This window comes from Triticum urartu, chromosome 7A, assembly GCF_056163025.1.
Source record: "Triticum urartu cultivar PI428250 chromosome 7A, HENAU_Tu73, whole genome shotgun sequence".
Taxonomy (NCBI): Eukaryota; Viridiplantae; Streptophyta; class Magnoliopsida; order Poales; family Poaceae; genus Triticum; species Triticum urartu.
Window position 1 is genome coordinate 495418275 of NC_141879.1, and position 19767 is coordinate 495438041.

The 19767-nt window shown below is 49.9% G+C and overlaps 1 pseudogene; it reads left to right on the plus strand.

Annotated features, from left to right (window-relative positions):
- The first annotated feature begins 68 nt into the window (after nt 1-68).
- LOC147960111 (uncharacterized) lies at nt 69-4621 on the plus strand (annotated as a pseudogene).
- Nucleotides 4622-19767: the final 15146 nt, after the last annotated feature.

A 19767-nucleotide genomic window follows, 5' to 3' on the forward strand; every position in this document is an offset into this window, starting at 1 on the left:
GTACTCCTGCGCCTTTCTCCATGTCTATGGGGGGGTCGATTCCTCGCATGGCATTGCCGCTTCCCGCCATGCCAACGAAGGCCGTCGGCGCTCCGGGTGAAACACGCCAAGACGACCACCACACCTTCGACATGCCTCGACCACCAGCGAACAACGACAACCTGGCTGCGCTCCAGGCGTACCGCTGCGCCAAGGGCCTCTGCTTCAGCTGTGGCGAGCGTTGGGGGTGTGACCATCGCTGTGCCCCCATGGTGCAACTCCATGTGGTCGAAGAACTCATCGATATGCTTCACCAACCACAAACCGATACAGCGCAAGTGGAAGCACCTGCTAGTGAGGCCGATTGTTTTGTCCTCTCCAGAGAAGCCATAGAAGGGGTTGAATCACCGATGATGATGCGCTTGCACTTGCACGGGTGGGTGTAGCAGCCGGAGGTACTCATGCTTGTGGACTCTGGATCTTCGCACAATTTTGTCAGTTTGTCTTTGGCTCAACACCTTTAGGGAGTGCAGCAAGTCAAGCATGCCATCTCAGTGCGCACGGCCAATGGTGGTGCTCTCCATTGCGACCAGGAAATACAAGCGTGCACTTGGCGTTCCCAGGGAGTTGAATTCACTTCAGATCTCCAGGGTCTACCTCTGGGTTTCTATGATGTGATCTTGGGTGTCGATTGGCTGGCGTGCCATAGCCCGATGAAAGTGCATTGGCTACAGAAGACCATGGACTTTGAGTACAAGGGCAAGCAAGCGCATCTTAGTGGCGTACAAGCGGATGTCACTCGTTGTGACCTGATTTCCGGGATTGAACTGCATAGTTTGTTGGATCAAGAGGTTGTGGCTCGGGGTGTGTGACTCTGCGTAACAACTGAAGACATGGAACAACCACCTATTCCGTCAGGCATTGGTGAACTAATTGAGCGGTATGGAGTGTTGTTTGAGGAACCGTGAGGACTGCCACTGCAACGGGCCTTTAATCACGCCATTCCTTTGGTGCCCGGGGCATGGCCTATCAACCCACACCCGTACCGACATAGCCCGACATAGAAAGATGAGATAGAGTGGCAGGTGGCTGATATGTTAGCTCAAGGCCTCAATAAGCCAAGTGTGAGCCCGTTTGCTTCTCCAGTCTTGTTGGTTCAGAAGAAGGATCTCACTTGGTGCTTCTATGTGGATTATCAGCATCTCAACGTTGTTATACACTACAAAAAAAGACACATCCGTGACATTTTGGGATGAACGATTTTTTCTGTCATGCTTATGACACTTCTATGACGATAATTGTGACATAACCCGGTATCATCATAGATGTGGTGGGCTCCTACTTCTATGACAAAAATCATGAGAAAAAATGGGCTTTTCGTCCTAGGCAGGCCGGAGACGCAGCTGCATGACATCCTTTGGGTTGTCCATGATGGAAAAAACCGTGGTAGAAGCGAGGGTGAGGAAACGATCGGGGAGTTCCCAGTTACGTTGGGTGGTCGGGGGCCGAGCGATGCGCGTTTCTCTCGTACACGTACGCACGTGTGTGTGAGGTGTTGCGCTCTAACTGAACCCGAGCGAGGCGTTGGGCTCTAACTGAACCCGAGCAATTGCACTAGCTACGTTACTGAACCTGAGAGATCGATCCCTTGCTGATAATAGAACCCAAGTAATTCCTTCACCACTGCTGCTAACTGAAACCGATCGAACCCTGCTTCCTCCTTCCCTTGATGAACATTGAGCGTTGTTGGGGGGGGGATTGGATGAACAGTTCTCGGTGGGGGGTTGGATGAATAGGACCCCGTGGTGTTGTCGCCGGATGAATAGGACCCCGACCGAGCCGGTTGGGGGAGGATGAACAGGACCCTGTGGAGGGCTGGATGAATAGGACCCCATGGAGGGCTGGTTGAACAGTAGCCGGTGGAGGGCTGGATGAACAGTAGCCCGTGGAGGGGTGGTTGAACAGGACCCCATGGAAAGGGCTGGTTCAACAGTAGCCGGTGGAGGAGCGGTGGAGGTTGGATGAACAGGAGCCCGTGGATGAACAGTCGTAGGTGGAGGCTAGAGGAGGTCGACGGTTGTTGGGGGATATTACTATTGGACGTAAACCGGCCAGGAGTGGCCAGGTTAACTCTATGAGGATTAGAAGCCCAGGAAGACAAAGGTTGGTGGCGCTTTACAAAGGCCCAAGGCCCAAAGGCGGGTTAAGGCCTGTAGATGTAAACCGACTTTCTCATATAACTTGTATTGTAAGATAGGAAGGATAGAGACCGAGTTGGACACGTTGATGATCCGGCCTCGGGACTCTGTAAACCGATGGGCGTCGACCTATGTATATAAAGGGATGACCCGGCGGCGGTTTAGGGACAACAGGCAACAACAACTCGAAGCTAGGCAAAGCGAATTCTCTCCCTGGTCATCGAAACCCCAGCAATTCCATCACAACTAGACGTAGGCTTTTACCTTCATCGTAAGGGGACGAACTAGTATAAAACTCTCGTGTCCCTTGTCCGGTTTAATCCCTTTAAGCTAACCCGTAGCGATGGCTCCACGACTAAGTCCTTTCACGAGGACATCTGCCGTGACAAAACCACGACAGTTGGCGCCCATCGCGGGGCTATCGCACCATGGTTTCGAGTTCTTGAAGGGCAGCTTCGAAGGACTTAAGCGACGCGTTGTGGGCCGGATGACTAAGAGTCGTCGCGGCAAGCTCTACATCGATGACGTAGGATGGGATCCCAAGGCCGGTTCAATTGAGTACGGGTACCGGGTCCCCTTTGGCGGAATTCACGTCATCATCGGCAAGATCGGCGAACCGGGCCCTGAGCCGGACATTTGCACCGACATCATCGAGACGGCTCAGCGTGCAAGCTCCGCCCAGGTTCAGCCCGCCGTAAAACATGTTTTCGTAGGTGTCATCCATGGGGCGAAATATGAGGGTAGATTGGCATCTGGTGGTGGAACCGTTGTCTTCTCTGATGACGAGTCTTCAACCGGAGAGACCGAGTCGCTATACCAGCTGCAGGACGGCCGGATTAGTGGAGGCTCCAATGGCAACAGTATTCCGGACCCCCTTGATCTGCCAACCCGGGTCGCGGTCTTCATGGCCGGTACACAACCAGCGCAACACTCTTCTACCGCCGCGGCAATGATCTCCGGTTTAGCAACAGCAACGCCAGCAGGAGCAGGGGGCTCTACACCGCCTCTGGCTTAGGTTTTGTCTGATTTGTTCGACACTTTAGCAACGTTCATAGCAGCGGAGGTGAATGCGGCAAACCGGGATTAGCACAACACGGATATTGCAAAGGTGAAGGATCAGATAACTTAGGCTAAAGCGGACCTGGCAGCAGAGAACGCCAGGTTGTCTACAGAACGGGCCGTGTTAGAAGCTCAGGCCTACCGGCTTAGGCTAGATTTGAGTGCCTCAGATGATGTCATGAGAAGGAGATACCGGTCGCACCTCTCGCTGGGTTATGAGCCAAGAAATCTCTTCAACACGCCAAGAGCAGGAACCAGTAACCAGCCAGTGGTAAACCGGACCGAGGCACCGGTAACAGGAGCGCCGGTTCAGCCGCGCACGATGGACCCGCCTCATCAGAACAACATTGTGTCACAGTGTGTTCCGACGCCCCTGAGGCATTACTCCAACCCGTTGGATAACATTGTGGCCGCCGCTTCACGATTGGCAGCTCTCCCGATCGAAGGGAGTCACCGGTGGCAGTTGAGACACGACGGGCGAGGGAACTCCTCCAAACGGCTTTAACCCAGCAGCAGGCTTATTCGCATAGTCGTCAGAGGATCCATTCCACCCCCCGTCTAAGCCAGAGCTACAGCAGGCATATTGATGAACCGGCTGTGTCCAACAGTGGGCAGCACCGTAACCCGGCAGGTGGTGGTGCTAATGCACAAGATGTGGTGGATCATGGCCGAGCACACCGAGAGGCCGAGTTAGTAGCTCAACACGCAGCTCGTCAGCCTAGTCTAGTTCGTCCAACCATCTCAGTAGAGCCAGGTGTGGTCTTCAGTTCTTTGGGGGTACCATGCCTCACCCCGACCATGCATAATGTGCGATTGCCCAAGGATTTTAAAGGCCCTCGTAAGGTGCCGAATTACACTACCGATTTGCCCCCTGAATCATGGGTCGAGAGTTATGAGATGGCAATGGAGATGCTGGATGTGGATGAAGCGGCATGTGCTAAGCATTTCACTATGATGTTGGAAGGAACGACTCGTACTTGGTTAAAAAGTTTGCCAGCTAACTCCATTGGGTCCTGGGCCGAGTTAAAAAACCGGTTTATCCAGAATTTCAAGGACACTTGTAAGCAGCCTGTGTCAATTGTGGACCTAGCCGCCTGTGTTAAAGAGGATGGGGAGTCTACAACCCATTTGGTGAAGCGAGTTTCAGCTATTTTGCACTCATCAGACCGCATCAATGCGGATACAATAGTCTTGACGTTGGAAGGCAATTGCCGGTTTATGCCGTTAAAACTGAAGTTAGGAAGGCTCAAACGTCATTTAATGACATGTCAACACTTATGGCCACTTTGGTTAAATATGCCGATTCAGATAGTACCAAGGACCCTGATTCTGAAGAGGACAAACCAGGGAAAGGGAAAAAGAACGGCAATGCCAAGGGGCAGTAGCATAACCCGGCAGGTCATGGGAACAACGGTAAGCGCAAAGCAGACAATAGCCTAGACTTTGTGGCTAACACCAACGCCCAGGATAATGGTCAGCATCGTAAGGGCAAACCGCCCCAGAGTGGCGGAGGGTCAGGCCCCAATCTAGAGCGCCTGTTAAATCAACCTTGTCCAAAGCACGGATCGAAGGAGAAGCCAACTTCACATCTTTGGAACGATTGTTTCATCATGCGAGAGTTCAAAAATTCTAATATGTTTCAATACGACAATGGCTTGCCCGACGGTTCAAGAGGCAGTTTTCACGGGTCGGGTTATGGAGGTGGCAGCTCCGGTTCAGGATTCCAAGGCAATCAGACCGGACACGACAATCAAGGTAATCAGGGCAATCAGGGAGGTTATAATCATCAGGGGAATCAGCAGCAGCAATCGGGTTATCAGAGCAATCCGAAGCAGCTGAATAGTGGGCAGTATCATGTCTTTACCACTAGCTTGTGTAAGCACGATCAGAAGCTTCACAAGAGGGCCGTGAACTCCGTTGAACCAGCGGTGCCTCAGTATTTGCGCTGGTCTGAACAGCCCATTTTATGGAGTCGGGAGGATCATCCGCCCCGGGTTGATAATCCTAGTCATTTGGCCTTAGTGGTGGCTCCTCAAGTCAGGGGCTACAAGTTCACCAAAGTGCTTATGGATAGAGGGAGCAGTATCAATATCCTTTACTATGATACCTTCCGTCGCATGGGGCTGACAAACAAGAGTCTTAAACCATCAAACACCGTCTTTCATGGAGTGGTGCCTGGTAAATCGGCATACCCAGTTGGCAAGATAGCCCTAGATGTGGCTTTTGGAGGCGATCATGATTCAAGATCAGAAACTTTGACTTTTGTAGTGGTGAAAATCAAGAGCCCATATCATGCCCTGTTCGGAAGGCCGACTTATGCTAAGTTCATGGTGAGGCCGTGTTATGTTTATCTGCAGCTTAAGATGCCGGGTCACAAGGGGACCATCACGGTACATGGGAGCAGGAATATTGCTTTAGAATGTGAAGAAGGGGATGCGGCTTATGTTGAGTCGGTTTGTGCCGTAGAGGAGCTGAAATTTTATAAGGACAATGTTGATCCGGCAGATATGACTTCTCTGAAGAAGCCAACTACAGAGCATGATCCGGCGCTGAAATTTAAATTGGCTGCAGACACTAAAACGGTTGATTTTCTTCCTGGCAATTCATCTCAGCAGTTCAGCATTAGTGCTAACCTAGATCCGAAATAGGAAAGTGCGCTCATCAAGTTCATCCGTGAGAACTGGGACATATTTGCATGGAAGTCTTCTGACATGCCAGGTGTACCAAGGGAACTCGCTAATCACACCCTTAATATAGATCCTAAGTTCAAACCAGTCAGACAGTTTCTCCGCCGCTTAAGAGAGACGTAAGGCTATTGGTGAGGAGGTGGCCCGGCTTTTGGCAGGAGGGTTTATCGTGGAGGTTTTTCACCCCGAGTGGTTAGATAATCCGATGCTGGTACTTAACAAAAACGGCACTTGGTGTATGTGTGTGGATTACACAGACTTGAACAAGGCCTGTCTAGCTGATCCCTTTGCTCTCCCGTGTATTGATCAGATTATTGATGCTATGGCGGGTTGTGACCGTTTGTGTTTTCTGGATGCTTATTCTAGTTATCATCAGATCAAAATGGCAGTTAAGGACCAGGAGAAGACAACTTTCATAACTCCCTTTAGGGCCTTCTGCTATGTATCCATGCATTTTGGGCTCAAGAGTGCACAAGCGACTTATCAGCGCTGTGTTCAGAATTGTCTTCATAAACAGATTGGGCGCAATGTTCATGCTTATGTGGATGATATTGTGGTGAAATCTAGGAAGGAGGAAACCTTGATAGAATACCTGAGGGAGACCTTTGATAACCTCCGGGTCTATAAGATGATGCTTAATCCGGCTAAATGTGTCTTTGGTGTTCCGGCTGGCAAGCTCTTGGGTTTTCTGGTGTCTAACAGAGGCATTGCGGCTAATCCGAAGAAGATCATGGCTATCACATCTCTGGCTAAACCGGCATATATCAATGATGTTCAGCGTTTGGCGGGCCGGATTGCAGCTTTAAGCCGGTTTATCACCCGCCTTGGGGAGAAATCTATCCCTTTGTATCAAATGCTAAAGAAAATGGATGATTTCGTCTCGAGTGACATGGCTGATAAAGCATTTGAAGACTTGAAGAGACAGTTGGCCGAACCGCCCGTTCTTGCGGCTCCGATCGATAAAGAGCCCTTATTGCTATATGTGGCTGCTAATGTCAGGGCTGTTAGTGTGGCTATTGTGGTAGAGTGCAAGGAGGCCGGAAAGGAGTATCCGGTTCAACGGACAGTTTATTACATCAGTGAGGTGCTTATTGAATCAAAGCAGAGGTACCCGCATTGGTAGAAGTTATTGTATGGAGTTTTCATGGCAAGCCGGAAGCTCAAGCATTATTCCCAGGGTCATCCCATCACAGTGGTTAGTTTAGCCCCTCTGGGAGATATCATCCAAAACAGAGAGGTGACTGGCCGGATTGCCAAGTGGGCTATTGAGCTTGGACCTCACGGGATAAAATATATGCCTCACACAGCAATCAAATCACAAGCACTTGTGGGTTTCATTAATGATTGGACAGAGTTGCAGGCATCGGAGGAGAAGCCAGATAACACATACTGGACTATTCATTTTGATGGGACCGGACAATTGGAGGGCTCGGGGGCTGGAGTCATATTAACTTCCCCACGAGATGACAAGTTTTGTTATGTTCTCCGCTTGATGTTCCCTTGTACTAACAATGCAGCTGAATATGAGGCCTTGCTCCATGGACTTCGGATGGCTAAGGATATGAATTTAAGCAGAGTTAAGTGCTTCAGTGACTCAGACCCGGTGGCTCCGCATGTATCTAGCACTTGGGATTCTAAGGATCCACTCATGGCTGCATATCGACGAGAGGTGGACATAGTGGCTGGTTATTTCAAGGGTTATCAAGTTGACCATATAGACCGGCGAAAGAATGAAACGGTGGACGCTTTAAGTCGTCTAGGCTCTCAGTGTAAACCGGTGCCACCTAATGTCTTCCTCGACGTACTTCATAATCCGTCGGTCAAGATACCCACAAAGGAGGAGTTGGCTATTCCTAACCCGAAGGCCCACTTGGTAGCGGCTCTTCATGCTATACCGGATTGGACAGTCCCATACCTGGCCTATATGAACCGGGGCGAGTTGCCAGGTGATGAAACCTTGGCCCGGCAGATAATCTGGCGATCCAAGTCAATGACCGTTATCGATGGGGAGTTACATCGTTACGGCGTGACAGGGGCGATTCAGTGGTGTGTGTCTCCTCAAGAAGGTTGTGAGATTTTGCGAGAGATCCACGAAGGAGATTGTGGTCACCACGTCGGTTCAAAATCCTTGGTGGCTAAGGCTTTTCTTCACGGCTTCTATTGGTTGATGGCTCATGCCGATGCTGAGGATCTAGTAAAAAGGTGTGACGGTTGTCAGAAATTTGCACACCGCGCTCATGTTTTGGCTCAGGAGTTGAGAATGATTCCAATCACTTGGCCGTTTGCAACTTGGGGGCTAGATATGGTTGGACCCTTTAAGAGGTCCAAGGGCAAAAAGACCCACCTGTTGGTGGCGGTTGACAAGTTTACCAAGTGGGTAGAGGCAGAGCCAGTCAGTAAGTGTGATGCATCCACGACGGTCCAATTCATCAAAAAGGTGATATTCCGGTTTGGTTTTCCACATAGCATTATAACTGATAATGGTACTAATCTGTCCAAGGGTGCTATGGAAGAATTTTGTCAACGTGAGCACAGCCGGCTTGATGTGTCATCAGTGGCTCACCCCCAATCTAATGGTCAAGCAGAGAGGGCAAATCAAGAAATTTTGAGAGGTATTAAACCCCGGCTTATGGTTCCTTTAAAGCAGACACCGGGTTGTTGGGTGGAGGAGTTACCTTCCGTGTTATGGAGTATCAACACCACACCAAACAGATCTATGGGTTACACGCCTTTCTTCATGGTTTACGGAGCAGAGGCGGTTCTTCCTAGTGACATCCGTCATGACTCGCCCTGTGTGGCAGCTTACGTTGAAGCTGAGAATGAGAAAGCACGTCAGGACTCACTGCACCTGTTAGATGAGGAGCGTGATTTAGCAACGGCGCGTTTGGCGATTTATCAACAAGATCATCGACGTTATCACAGCCGCCGGGTTAAGACCAGAACTTTTCAAGAGGGCGATCTGGTGCTCCGGCTCATTCAGGATCAGACTGATATGCACAAGTTATCCCTACCTTGGGAAGGACCTTTTGTGGTTAGCAAAAAATTGCACAATGGATCATACTACCTTATCGATGTTCGAGAGCACAAAGACTCACGTAAATCGGAGGAGGAAAACCAGCGGCCGTGGAATATAGCTCTTCTTCGGTCTTACTATACTTGAGCCACAGGTTCTTCTTATGTACATACTTATGACAATGTATATATTATATAATAAACCGGAGCCTCAGCTAAAGCGGGGTATCTATTGTTTCTTTACATCGTGTGTGGTTACATAGGGGCTTGTACTTATAAAATGGAGTTCTACTAACCCGGCTTATAAAGCCACACAGATATAAAGGAAATCACTAGGGGGCTTGGTCGTATTCCAACCATAGCTACGCGTCTTGATCGGCTTAAGGCCAAACAGGGAAATCACTAGGGGGCTTGGTTGTATTTACACCATAGCTACACCTCTTGATAGGCTTAAAGCCAAAAAGGAAATTATGTGGAACCAAAGAGAGTCTGTTGCAAAAAACACAAATCAAACATAGGTACCCACTGAGCACAGCTCAAATATTACTTGGGGGCTCCTTGCTTCTCAAAGAACAACGAGCTTGCACCCTTGTAATAGGCTATCAAGCCAGGCTTGGAAGCCAGGTGTATTCACCTAAAACCCCAAGTTATCCAGCCTCTTTAAGTAAGCCACTCCGTCCAGGTAAACCTGGTATAACTCATCGAACATTTGACAAGTCAATCTCATAGACCCTGAACTTGTCAAAGTTAAAACGATGACTGGTTAAAGATTGAGGTCCGTCTTAAAAGGCTTTGAAAAATGGTTTAACTCAGCAGCCTGGCAGCCCATGAAAAGCTCTTGATTTACGGCCTGGAAGCCCATGAAAAGCCTTGCATATTTTTCTTGTATTTGTTGCAAATGTTTTAACCTCTTTTGATAAGGGATTTATGAATATTTTCTGATAAACCGGTGTATATTACAACCCGGCATGGCTTTCAACGCTCAGCTGTTAGGACATGATCTGTTCTAAACCGACAATAATTTGATCCGGTCTGGTTTTGACTAGAAGTCACCAGAATCATATGAGTAAATCGGTGTTTCTCATAGCCCAGTACGGTTTTGATATGAACCAGCAAGAATGAAAGGATTCATCAATACTCCATATTGGTGTTATCACCCTTATTATCGCAACAGTTGGACAGCCAACAAGATGTATCACAGGTATCATCTATTTTATATCTGGTTATTACAGTCTTGGTTATACACCAAGCTATATATATATATATATATATATAGGGTCGCGCTATTCGTCACCCTGGTTGAGGAATAGTTATTCTTCACCCCCTCTATTTTACCATCAATGCACCGTAATTTTACGTTCCGTAAGTTTTGTCTTATTTCTGACGTAAAAAGAGACCGTAAGAAAATATATAATCGCCGTAAAAAATATTTTATGTTATGTAAAATTACAAATGTAAAAACATAGTCTAAAGTACACATAAACTACAAATTTTCTTGTCTTATGACCTATATTTTTATTTTTTTATGTCAAATTTTACGTAGTGAATCAATAGGAATGTAACTATTTGAATTCTAAACGTAATTTAATTATGAAATGATCGTAAGATTACCTCGGGTGAAGAAATACTTATTCTGCACCCCGGATGATGAATAGTAACACTATATATATATATTTGCGTATCATGACCAGTCCAGTGGTAAACCACTAGGACACTTTCAAGTTCTTATATGCAGGAACAAGTTAAATAAAAGACGCAATGGACTATGCATATAATAGATCCCAAAGGCATGGCGAGTTATTAGTATCACGCAAAATAAATATGCTCGATGGCATAACAGCGAGTGTTTGAACTAGCCTATTAGAAGGCGCTTTAAATGCCCATCAGGAATAATTGTTTCCATAACAAGTGGCAGGCGGTGACAGCTAAACCGGCCTCTAATTCAAGATTCATCATCAGGACGACTTGAAGATTGCGGATCATCTTGAGTTGGTGTTTCCTCCTCCTCTCTACCAAGTGGCTGGAAATCAATTGTTGTCCAATCGATTCCGGTTAAAGCTTGGAACACGGACTCTTCACTTATATGGTTGGAAGGGTCAATGTCTGGGGCATAACTGTGCTTATGAATTGGCGGAATCAGATCTTCTACGTCATGTATTGTCGCGGGATATCTCTTCTGATCCATATCGTAAACCGGCTGGTAATGAGACAGATCCGTTTCATCTGCCAATTTGCTTGCAATGGGTCGCAGTTCTCTTGTCAGCCTTCGGAGATCATCATTGTTGAATTCCGAGCCATCTTCTTTCACGCCAGGATAGCCTTGACCAATAGCTGCTGGTTCAGGATCTGGAATCCACACCTAGGCCCGGATTAGCGCGGTCAGTGCACCTGACCTTGCGGCTGATCTCTTCAGTTCATCCAACCGAGCAGGCAGCATGGACAACTTTTCGATGGTTTCTTTTATCAGTGTTGGAAGAGGCTTGTTATAAGCTACAGTGCAAATGGCTCATTGGGATCCAGAATACAGCTGTTCTATCAGAGTATAGGCCGCCTTAGGATTCATCCGCATGTTGGAGCCCAGATGAGTAATGCGGGTCCTTGTCATGGTACGCATCAGTAAACCGGCCATTGATGAGTTATTATGAATTGGAAAAACTTCATATGAGGATACTCACCAAATACAGCAGAGGTCATGGCATTAATCTTCCTCTTTAAGCCGGTCAGTTCTTCAACCACCGGCTTCAGGGCTGCTTCTGCATATTCGGCCTTCTTTGTTAAACCAGCCTTCTCTGTGTCCCAATTTGCACGCTCTTTATTAAAGGTTTCCTTCAACTTTTCCATGGCTGCTAAGGCATTAGTCATTTCTTCCTTGGCTTTGGAAGCTTCCGCTTGCTGAGATTTAATGTTCTCCTGAAGGTCAGCGGGTTGAGCATCCTTCTTACTTAGCTTGGCTTACAAACACAAGCTATATCATCAATGGACTATGTATATTTGAAGTACCAAGCGTATAACAAGTTATGCACTTCGTACTTGGGGGCTAATGCCTATTTTCTCTATTATCAGAAATTTTTGCAAGTCCCAAGTACAATGCAGGCATTATCTTTGACACTTGGGGGCTAATGTACATTTGTTCAAATTGAAGCATGGATTAAAGACCCGGTTTACCTTGGAAAGATAAACCGGTCGTAACGGGCGTCAGGGCGGTTTGCATTGGATGTATATTTTTTATAATTAATATATGTCCAATAATTCTGGAACATTTTATGTGGTTGGGTATATTTTAGTTCTAGCCACATAATTATTTTCAGGATTTTATAAAATGGTTTGGTGTTAAAACTAAACCCAAAACAAATTACAGAATAGAAAATAGAAAACAGAGAAGAGAGAGATTACCTGGGCTTACCTGGCCGGCCCAGTGGACAGCCCAGCCCACTGGCCTGGTGCCAGTCATCCCTAACCTCTGCCAGTAGGTAGAGGCGAGAAAGCGCACACGCGCGCGCGAGGCGCCACGCCTCCTCCTGCTTGCCGCTGAGCCCCTGGACGCATGGGTGAACGCCGCGACATCGTCCCGAACCGCTCGACCCCTCTCACTCTTCCCCTGCTCCCTCCCTCGCTGATCCCCATCTCACCAAACGCAGCCGACGCTGCCGTTCGCCGTAGCGGCAGCCACCGCCACCCCCTCGCTTCTCTGACCAGCCCAGAGGCTCCACCTCGACCCCCTCTTCCTCTCCACTGAGTCGCGCCCCGCCGGAAGCCCTGCAGCATCGTCCCCGACATCGTCTTCAACGTCTGGACGCCGGCGAACTCTTCGGGGATTCGCGAGCTCCAGTCTCTCCCCGGCCTAGCCGTTGCCTCTGGTGGATTCGCCGTGAGCCCCTGCCTCTTTCCCCTCTCTCCCCGTGCTCGTCCCCGCCTTCTAGCCACCGTGGCCATCGGAGCCGACAGCTCCTCGCTGCCGGTCATGTCGCCACCGCGGCTACGACCGTGCAAGTACGCGTCTGAGCTCACCACCGAACTGACCGCACTCCCCTGAGCATAACGCACACACCCATCCATCTCCCCGTGCTCTGTAGCCCCATCTCGCTCAACACCCGAACGCCGGCCGCCGCTACGAGCTCGACTCCGGCGAGCTTGCTCCACCCCAGCCCCTTCCGTTTGCCCTACCAGATGCGCGCGAGTCCTAGCTACGCGTAGGACCAAACCACGGTCGATTTGGTTGACCGTGGGCAAAACCCGAGCCAACCCAGTGTGCCTCCGCCGCGTTTTGGTCGCCGCCGGCGTAAACTCCGGCGATGTGACGTGACAGATTAGTTTAGGCTAATGACGCAGTTAGTTACCACCTATGAGACTGACAGTAGGGCCCCGCCACCTAATTGAGCTTAGATTAAGTCTCTGCTTAGTATTAACTAATCCCAGTGGCCCCACGCGTCAGCATTGACCATGTTGACGTGGCCATTGACTGGGCCCACACGTCAGCGTCCCTAAACAGCACTGAGGCACTGGTCCCACTGGTCAGGTTTGACCTGGACTGCGTCTGTTGACCAGATGACACCAACATGATGCAAGGCTGACACAGTATATGCTTTTCTGTATTTTTAAAATAAATCTAAATGATTTATTTATTTTCAGAAAATGCCCAAAACTTCTAAAAATCATAGAAATTAAACCGTAACTCCAAATGAAATAATTTATATATGAAAAATTATCAGAAAAATTCAAGGAATCTGTTTATGGCGTTTTCATGCATGTTAGAACAACTTATGGCTGCTGTTTAGGCCAATTCATATAAATGGAATTTAAACTCTCACATATGGAGTTTGAATTTGAACATAGGGTTCAAACCAACTCCATTTAACATGTTGCTAGTTGCATTAGCTCAAACCACAGCATATCGACATGTCATGATCATGCATCATATTGTGCATTGCATTGATTGTGTTTCTTTCTCTGTTGCCGGTATTTGTCCCCTCTCGATAGACGTGGTTTCGACGATGAGATCGATGACATCGATGAAGAACTATATTATCTTTAGGAGTGCCAGGCAAGCAAAACCCCCTTGTTCATTCTGATACAATCCCACTCTCTCGCTCCTGCTCTCTTTTACTGCATTAGGACAACAATGATTCATATGTTACTTGCTGCGGTAGTTGAACCCCTTATCCTCTGCATGACCTGTCATTGCCACAGTAAATAGATGAAACCCACTAGCATGAGTAGGAGTTGGTTGAGCCCTGATGTGCCTACTCATTCATGCTTGTTTGTCTTGCCTGCTATTGCTTAGAGTTGAGTCAGGTCTGATTCATCGGGGATGAATCGGAGGTGTGTAAACATGTCCTACTGTTGAGAGCTAAGTGTGTGAACACGATTTGGTAAAGGTAGCGGTGAGAGGCCATGTACGAGTACATGGTGGGTTGTCTCATTGAAACCTTTCTTAGGAACTGAGTTATGTGTTTGTGATCCATGAACAGCTACTACCACGCATTGGGCCCAAAACCAATGGACCCTCTCGACTTATTAACTGCCCTTGCCCTCTGTCCAGGAGTTGCAACTATTTTCTGGTGTTTGTAGGATATGTGTTGGCGGCCGTGCATAGCGCTAACCCTAGGGGTGGGCTATGATGCGGTAGATACACCATGGCACGGTGTACCGGGCGCCCGTTTGGTGTCTCGGGAACCCTGCACACATCGTTTAGGGCTGTGAGCGAACTCCGGCCGGATCTCCTCGCGGATGGAACCTGAATAGGCGATAAACCTGGAATAGAGACTTGTGTGGTTACTCAGGTCGTGGCCGACTTCCTCGCCAGGCTTCTGCTTGAAGGTTGCCAAGATACACGGCGTGTACATGGTGGTAAGTGGCGAGAGCGTGTGTGAAGAAGTACACCCCTGCAGGGTTATAAATGATCTATTCGAATAGCCGTGTCCGCGGTAAAGGACTTCTGTGTTTCCTATAACAGTTCATAGACAAGTGAAAGTGGATACTCTAAAACTCGCAAGATAAGCGTGAGTGCTATGGATGGCGTTCTCGTAGGGAGACGGGAGCGGATCCATAGTGGTGTATTGATATGGTGAATATGTGGACTCGTGTGCGCCACCTCAAAAGAGTTGCTTGCAGTTGTAGGTCAGGTTAGCCACTGAGTCAAAGCTAGCTTGCTGCAGTTAAACTCCACTACCCCTTTGTTGATACCGATGCATATGTGGTTAGTTCTGATGTAAGTCTTGCTGGGTACATTTGTACTCACGTTTGCCTATTCTATGTTTTTGCAGAGAGACGTCAGTCTCGCTAGTAGTTCCGTGTGGACTTCGACGTTTAGCTTGATACCTCAGCTACGATCTTGTGCCCTCGGCAGGATCTGGTAGATAGTCAGACTTCTTAGACTTTTTCATTTGTAGATGTCTGTACTCAGACATGTTAAGCTTCCACATGTGCTTTGATTTGTATGCTATGATTGTTGGGTCATGAGACCCATGTTTGTATATCTCGCTCCTCGGAGCCTAATTAATAATACTTGAGTTGTAGAGTTTTGTTGTGATGCCATGTTGTATTTGCACATATCGAGCATATTGTGTGTATGATTGAAATGCTTGGTATGTGTGGGATTCGACAATCTAGTTGTTTATCTTTGGCAGCCTCTCTTATGGGGAAATGTAGTCTAGTGCTCCTTGAGCCATAGTAGTCCGCTACAGCCCAGTTCACCGGAGTCCTGCTAGCCCAGCACTACTGCTCAGGACACTTGACTGGCCGGCATGTGTTTCACTTCATTCCTATGTCTGTCCCTTCGGGGAAATGTCACGCGGTGACTTTCAGAGTCCTGTTAGCCCAGTGCTATAGCCCGGATTCACACGCTGTTGACTGACATGCTCGATGTGATTCATGTATGCCTGTCTCCATAGGTCTGTGCCGCTTTGGGTTCACGACTAGCCATGTCGGCCCGGGTTCTCTGTCATATGGATGCTAGCGACACTATCATATACGTGAGCCAAAAGGCGCAAACGGTCCCGGGCCATGGTAAGGTGACACCCGTGGGGATACTGTGCGTGAGGCCGCAATGTGATATGAGGTGTTACCGGCTAGATCGATGTGACTTGGAATCGGGGTCCTGACACGGCTACTCCGGCGCCACATGTCCGTCCCTCCGCCGCCCACCATTACTATATAAACTGTTGTGTCGGCCATAGCCACAGTCATCCACCTCGATTCCCTTTCTCCTGTCCACACCACTACTGCCCACCATGGCTTCCTCGCGCTCCAGTGCTCTTCGAGATGGGCGGATGACAGACCAAGCCAGTAGGCAGCCGGAGGATGACAACATCCCAATGGAGAACATGGTAGTTGACGATTCGGTTCCAACCCCCTCCTCCGTGCCATCCTCGTCGGTGCATTGCACCATGACTATCGGCAAGGCTTGTTCCCAATACATGGACACGGTGAGGCATAAGCGCGAGGAGCAGTTTCGGGAAGCGCAGGCCGATGCCGCCTACAACCACCATCTCCTCCAGGAGCACCTGCAGGCGGAGGAGTAGATCCCCACGGAGCGGGCGGAGCAGGAGGCGCTGCTCGACTTGTACCACTCCACCTGCGAGGGCCTCCTCGAGCGCTGGTGGTACCGCATGCGGGTGGCGGAGGCTGCGGCCGCCTACAAAGAGGGCGATGAAGCGGGTGAGGCGCTGTTTGGCGAGATCGAGGACGAGGCAGAGGACAATGTCGGCTCCGGCGAGTCCCCACTCTGCTGGCGTCGACAAGGCCCTGCTCCGCCAAGGCCCCACGGCGCCAACAACGAGGTAGAGGACACCGTCGGCTCCGCTAATGCCCCGCCCCGCCCCATCGGCACCGAGGCGAAGGATTTGGCCGGCTTCGGCGAGGACCTTCTCCGCCGAGGACCCGCCGCGCCAACATTACAAAAAAAAAGACACATCCGTGACATTTTGGGCTGAACGAAATTTTTTTGTCATACTTATGACACTTCTATGATGATAATTGTGAGAAAACCCGATATCATCATAGATGTGGTGGGGTCCTACTTCTATGTCAGAAAATCATGACAGAAAATGGGATTTTCGTCCTGGGCGGGCCGGAGACGCAGCAGCATGACATTCTTTGGGCCGTCCATGACGGAAAAAACCGTGGTAGAAGCGAGGGCGAGGAAAATATCGGGGAGTTCCCAGTTACGGTGGCTGGTCGGGGGCCGAGCGATGTGCGTTTCTCTCGTGCGTATATGCCTGTGTGCGAGGCGTTGGGCTCTAACTGAACCCGAGCGAGGCATTGGGCTCTAACTGAACCCGAGAGATTGCACTGTAGGCTACGCGTTACTGAACCCGAGCGATCGATCGATGGCTGTTAACAGAACCCGATCGAGCGATTCCTTCGCTACTGCTGCTAACTGAAGCTGATCGATGCTGCCTCTGGATGAACGACAAGCATTGTTGGGGGGTTTGGATGAACAGTTCCCGGTGGGGAGTTGGATAAACAGGACCCCATGATAGTAGAGGCCGTTGCCGCTGGATGAATAGTACCCCGATCAATTGAGCCGGTGGATGAACAGGACCCCATGGAGGGCTGGTTGAACAGTAGCCAGTGGAGGGCTGGTTGAACAGTAGCCGGTGGAGGGCGGGATGAACAGTAGCACGTGGAGGGGTGGTCAAGCAGGATCCCGTGGAGAGGGCTGGTTGAACAGTAGCCGGTGGAGGCTGGATGAACAGGAGCCCGTGGATGAACAGTCGCAGGTGGAGGCTGGAGGAGGTCGATAGTGGATGAACAGTAGCCGGTGGAGGCTAGAGGAGGTCAACGGTGGAGATGAACAATATCCCGTGGAGTCCCGTTTTGCAGTACGCCACACCCCTCCCGATGAACAGGACCCCCGTTTCGACCGTAGCGCTCCAACACAAGTCCGTTTCCTCCGTTTGGCGGTACGCCACACCCCTCCCGATCAACAGGACCCCGTTTCGACCGTAGGAGGTCCAAGAGAAGTCCGTTTCCTCCGTTTTGCGGTACGCCAGACCCCTCCTGATGAACAGGATCCTGTTTCCACCGTGGCCGGTCGAACACAAGGCCATGTCCTCCGTTCTGCGGTACGCCAGGCCTCATTTCCATCGCATGTTCCGTCCAAGGCGGTTGGCTCCCGATGAACACGACAACGCATTTCGTTCCGACCCAGCCGGTTTCCTCCCCATGAACACGACGGCGGCGCAGCTTCTCCGTTCTGACCCAGCCATGTACACGAGCCCTGGCCGTACGTATGCGCGAGTAGGCGTTCGAGACCCCACCCGTATGTATGTACGTGGCCGTATTTTCTTTCTTGCACCCTGGCCGCTGTACATACGTGGACATGCTACGTGCGCACCTCTACTACGACACGTGTCCTTTACACGGCCACGGTTCATCGCTGCAGCCTGCAAACAGACCGATCGTATGTACGTACACGTTCGCGATCGGAATGACAACGCCTCGTACGCTTCGACCAGGTGGGTCCCGACTGTCAGGCACTTCCTTCCGTGCGAAGATGTAGCTGGTGGGTCCCAGCAGTCAGGGGGCAAATATTTTTTTGCCCATAATATGGACGTACTTGCTTGCGTGCGAAGATATAGCTGGTGGGTCCCAGCAGTCAGCGGGGAAATGTTTTTTTTGTGAAATACGGTGGCCCGTCCAGTGGGTCCTTGCTGCTGGTGAAGGAATAATTATTTTGCGCGTAATAAGGAGGCACTTCCTTGCGGCGGCCATGGACCCAGCTGTCAGCCTCTCAACGTACAATACTCTTCCGATGGAAGTTGTTCGTTGACCACATTGTCCACGCCATCTCGAGAGCACCAAGGTGGTGGACGACGGCGAGGCCTAGGAAGGGAACGACGCGGAGCCGGGGAAGACACGGCAGTGGATGCCCATGCAGAGAGGAGTACGAGGGTTAGGTTCGGAGCTGGGGAAGACACGGCAGTGGATGCCCATGCAGTGCCGTCGCCGCAGGGCCTAGCCAGCGGTGGGAGTAGTAGGGGGCGGTGAGGCCTCCGTGGCAGGACAGCCGGCCACGGGAGGCAAGAGCACATGGTGGTTTGGATGGCTGGAGCAATAAAATCAGAGGTTGAAGAAGCAGGACGACCATTGGATGTTAACAATCCAACGGTCACTAGTGATAGAATCATTTGTTGAATAAGTTGACAAATACCTCTGTCCGCATCAACTTAGTAGGCACACAAGTCAGCCTCCCACTATGGTGGGTCCCAGCTAGCAGGGGGAGTATTCATTTTTTGTGCGTAATAAGGAGGCACTTCCTTGCGTGCGAAGATATAGCTGGTGGGTCCGAGCTGTTAGCAGGAGTACTCATTCTTTTGGCGTAATAAGGAGGTACTTGCTTGCGTGCGGCCATGGACCATGTGGGTTCCAACTGTCAGCCTCTCCATGTATGTCCCTCTTCTGATGTTGTCATTTGTTGACAACATTGACCACGCCATGTCGAGAACACCAACGCGATGGACGACAGCGAGGCCCATGAAGGGAATGACCCGGAGGCGGCGAAGCTACAACAGTGGAGGGATGTGGGTGAGTAGAGGGATGTCCTGGCTAGTGGTGGGAGTTGTAGGGGTGGTGAGCCCTGCACGGCAGCATAGCTGGCCACGGGAGGCGGGAGCAGGCAGTCCCGCTGGCGCTGGATTTGGCGGCTGGAGCAAGAAGATCAGAGATTGAAGAAACACGATGGCCGTTTAATTGACATCCAACGGTTATGTCTACTAGAATCGTTTGTTGTCGTATATAATAAGTAAAAAAATCTTGCATACGCATCAACTTATTAGGCCCACAAGTCAGGCCATTCCCTATTTTTTTAATAATTTATATATAGCTCATTG